The sequence below is a fragment of the Magallana gigas genome, chromosome 1 (assembly GCF_963853765.1).
Source record: "Magallana gigas chromosome 1, xbMagGiga1.1, whole genome shotgun sequence".
Taxonomy (NCBI): Eukaryota; Metazoa; Mollusca; class Bivalvia; order Ostreida; family Ostreidae; genus Magallana; species Magallana gigas.
This window is the reverse complement of record NC_088853.1, coordinates 16,048,018-16,052,647: the sequence shown is the minus strand read 5'-3', so window position 1 is coordinate 16,052,647 and position 4,630 is coordinate 16,048,018. Positions and strand designations below refer to the sequence as shown.

General features: G+C 34.5%; 1 long non-coding RNA gene across 1 annotated transcript; it reads right to left on the bottom strand.

The window, feature by feature from the left end:
• Window positions 1-1,238: 1,238 nt before the first annotated feature.
• LOC136275353 (uncharacterized) lies at window positions 1,239-3,886 on the bottom strand. The gene is made up of 2 exons (XR_010713913.1): window positions 3,774-3,886; window positions 1,239-1,661 (listed from the first exon to the last, which is right to left on the bottom strand). It is a non-coding gene; the product is annotated as an uncharacterized lncRNA (long non-coding RNA).
• Window positions 3,887-4,630: the final 744 nt, after the last annotated feature.

Below are 4,630 nucleotides of genomic sequence, written 5' to 3'. Positions count from 1 at the left end.
AGCCTTATTTACGTACAGTATTTGGTTTTATAAACTTTTTTTAAATCGGCTACGATAAGGCAGTCGTTTGTATCGACACTGAAACCTGTCGTGCTGTACATATGCATATGCATTTTAATTACGCTAAGGAACGCTCCCGCCTGATCTAGTACATGTATAATAAGGGATTTATCTGCTGCGATCAAAACCCGACTCTGACTGTCCGTAGCAATGCCAACTGGGTCAAAAGATTCTTCGATGGCGGTCTGACCGGTGTACCTATATCTAAGCTTTCCATCCTGATTTACCACTACTACTGCATGGGCGTCATGGTCAGCAACACATATGTCAGAGTTCTTGTTTTCTGCTAGATATTTCTTCTCACCTGGAGAGTAAAGAGATTGACCATCGTAATTGAACTGTATGGTCTGTTTCTCAGTGGAGCCACAGTAACGTACTACTTTTGACGAGTTTTTGTAATCGTTCATGATAACCAGGAGGTCACCAGATAGAGTACTGCAGATGTCTAGAACTTTCCATCCTTTCAAACTTATGACTTCCTTTATTTGATTGCACTCCACTATCTTTATATTTCCATAATCATCAGCATACATTAGATCGCAATTCTTTAATACTGCTATAGCAACAGGTTGGTCATTTGCTTTCATTGACCGAAGTAGTTCACCTTTGGTAGAGAAAAGCTTCATACGCTTACCACTATCATAACCATAAGAATCATCACTACCAATAATCCATACTCATATTCGCTCAAACAGGCCAAGCCATGTATCCAGCTATGCACAGACTCAAATGTTTGAATGGTTTTTAAACTCTTTAATAAAAGGTTGGATTGGAAAGAGCATCGACTCTCGGTCGTTAATACACCAAACTGTCTACTTAAGTGCCCTGTATTGATTTTCTTTGGAAGAAAACTCGGGAAAGATAGCTTCTCTGGAAATCTGTTGAATACCGCATTTTTGGATTTATATACGGCTGTCGAATAAAAGTCTTCTAAATCTAAAATTCTTTTCAGATCTTGAATGCTTTGCTTAATTTCAGATATTGAGCTAGCGATGTTTTCTTCTTCTTGCTGGAGAGAAGCAATGTGCTTTCTTTTCTTCGCTAAGATATCATTATGTAGCTTGGAGACAAGTCTGTCAACTTCTACATGTCATTCCTGTCCCTGTTTGGTAATCTTTTCTGCTAGATCTTCAAAATAGGAATCTACATTTAATTGGTCAGTTTTTAATTGGACTAGAATTTCTTCGTATTTCGGATACGTGATTTGCTGTATTTCTTCAAAATCTTTCTCAATGACCTCTTTCTTTGACTTAATTACTTCAGTTAGTTCAGTCAGAGTATGACCTTTATGAGAGTTGGACAAAAGACAAGTTTTACAAACTGGTATGTCACATCTCTGACAGTGGAGTTCACAACGCCCACTAAGGTGACTTTGACATTTTATATATTTAGGAATGGATCCCTGCTTTTGATATGGAACAACTTTGTGATCTTTGGATAAATCGGACAGGTGTTTGCCAACACAAGCTAAGCATACAGTGCATTGACATTCTTCACAGTGTAATGGCGGATTAGGTTCATTACATAGATCACAATGAATAGGGCTATTGGCATCTTCGATGTTTCCCTCCTCCATGACAGAGGAGTTTTTGGTTTTAATCCTGCAAATATACAAATAATCTGAATTAAAAGGAAAATTTAATCTTCACCGATGATTATATTCTTTATCTTTCGAATTCGAAATTTCCAAACACACCAAGTTGTAGATTAACAATGGAATCGATTTGTTTTGCAATTTAGCTATGATTGAATGGGTATTCTTTGTTTATGTAATTATACCGTTTTTGCCTACAGCCTTAGTTTTTTGTTCTTTTTTTGTTCATCCTGCTCTTTGCGTTTCTCTTTTTATCTTCAGACACACTACATCTCATTTTGCGCAAATACAATGAAATGCGTTAATCCCGTGACTTATGTGAATTATCTTGCACAGTCAAAGGTATGAACTTTGCAAAGATTACGCTTTGTAAAATCTTAACGTTTGCAATTTATCACTAAAACTAATATTTCTAGACGGCCTATACAGTGAAAAGTGCTAACCATGTCTTTTGTTTAGCACTGCATGCGCACTGATAGTAAACATTTCAAGGTGGCTTTCAGCAAGAGAATGACAAGACCTCGGATTTCGATAGATTTGGCTAGAAAATTATCAAAATAGGTGGAGACAAAACACAACTGCAAACAATATATTTTGTAAGAGATAAAAAAAATCTCTGTGTTATCAATTTATCATAAGAATAGTTTAACATCTAGATCCGCTGAGCATTTCCCTGTCCCTTTTTCGTTAAGTGTCCCACTTTAGATAACGCGAAGGTCATATAAAGTGTATAATTTTTGTTATCATTAGGAGTTTATTATTGTCATTATATGTCAGGCGCATTATCCCGTGCATGAATTATCATCACTACCTGTTTATTTCTATGAAACTGTCTCCAATATTCCACTGACAACTGCTGTCAATCAAAACCACGTGATGTAATTAATATTCCAAAGTTGAATCCATATGATATAAATTCTAAAATCCGGAACATCTTTAACATGCAATTGCGAGCTTATTATTGCTGTGGAAAGATTCGAACTCTTGGTGCATGTACAGATTTTTTTTATATAGAAATGTGTTTCAAGTAATAATCAGGATGAGGAAAATTAGCCGAAGTATATCTTCGATCATTTTAAATTTATTTTTAAACATACTTAACAAAATAACTTAATATAACATTAACGGTTACAGTCTCGCAAAAATGTTAAAAATAAAAGCAGGATTAAATTCATTGTAATGTTTGCCTGCGCTTTAAATCTTATCTAACTCTCGTTTTCCAATATTTGTCCGTAAAAAAAAACCTCAGAATATTAAACGCCAGGTATTATTGATTTTTTTCTTATCACCTTTTCAATTCATTTTCTTTAAACCCTCCTCGATTGTTATCGGAAAATGAACTAGCAAAACTAAAGATTTTAAATATCGAAGACATGAATTTATATTATTCAAAGCAATGAAAAAATGAAAGGCTGATTCCATAAAAAATATTATACAAATATTGACTGTGTTTTCGGGCAACCTTGATTATATTAGCCCCCGAGGGACGAAATATTGCCCGACGCGAAGCGGAGGGCAATATTACCGTCCTTAGGGGGGTAATATAATCAATGTTGCCCGAAAACACAGTCGACATTTGTTTTGTTATATGAAGAAACAAACCAAAATTTAAGAAAGTAATTGAAAACAGATCGCCGTAATTTTCTCAGCTCAACAATGAATTCACAAATTCATTTTTGTGCAAAGTTCATTTCCAAAATATTCTCAGCATCAAAAGGTCACTTGTGGTATTCCGCCGACCGAAAGTATTAACACACAGATGTTCTACTTGAATTTACTTCACAGTAATTCGCAAATCCTTATATCCTTTATAATAGCAAACCGTCGCATTGCGCGTCCGTTATTTACTTGCCTTGACTGACTGTCTATTATGACGTCACCTTGTTTTAGAGTTGCGAAGAGTTATTTACGTCATCGTTTACAAAGCAACAAATCAGAGGCGATTATTTGAAATAGAGGGAATGTTCTCTAAATATTATTCCTAGCCGGTCAATATCAAGAAAACATTGACCGGTCAATATTTTTCGGACGAGCTAATATTACAATTATTGACTTTTCATCTATATAGATTGATATCGTGCGAATATACTACTGAATATAACAAATATATATGTCTTACCTTATGTTGTTGTTAACGTTGTTTCTATAATGACCGATATGCCTCCTCTTGTGTTTATTAGTGTAGGATCAAGTTGTGAAATGGCCAATGCTATGCCAACAAGATAAGCTATTGACAACAATCAATACAAAATGCTTATCTGAGTGTGTATAAAGGTAGCTCGGCATACGATTTCTTTAAATCGATCCCATCTAGATCTAACACTGCCAGAAATGTCGCATTTAGGTCTCCGTCATTCGGTATTCAGAGAATAGGTGTTGTATATTGTGTTTAAGTTAACTGTTTTAAGTTATGGGCATCAAAAATAAGCTTAAAGTTCTCAAAAACGAAAAAAATAAATAATTGATAAAAGTTAAAAAACAATTCACACAGCATTATAAGAATGTTTAGTGTCTTTATTTCATTCTTACTAGTTACAGTTAAAAGCATCTAACAATTACACAATTTTCATAATATTACAGACTTACATTTATATTTTAAAAAACCATCCCCATAAGAGTCCCCCTCCCCATCCCCCCCACCCCCCCCAAAAAAAATCAAACCAACCAGAACTATTCGTGAAATGAAATATTCTGTTAAATTGTATACAAGAGGGAAAAATGTTTTTAATTGATATTTAGAATATTTGTGATATTTGTTTCCCTTATCAAACAGGTCACGCGATCATCATGCAGCTCAGCCTGACATCAGATGTGTGCAAAGATAAACCAGTCTATTTAAAATTTATACATATACACACAGTAAACTTCCTTATATGTGCAACCAGCAAAAGTACTTTTAAACAGATTTCATGAAATCATTAAAGAACTTCTGTATGACCAGAATTCATTATAAGTTTATAGCGAATTCGTAAAAAT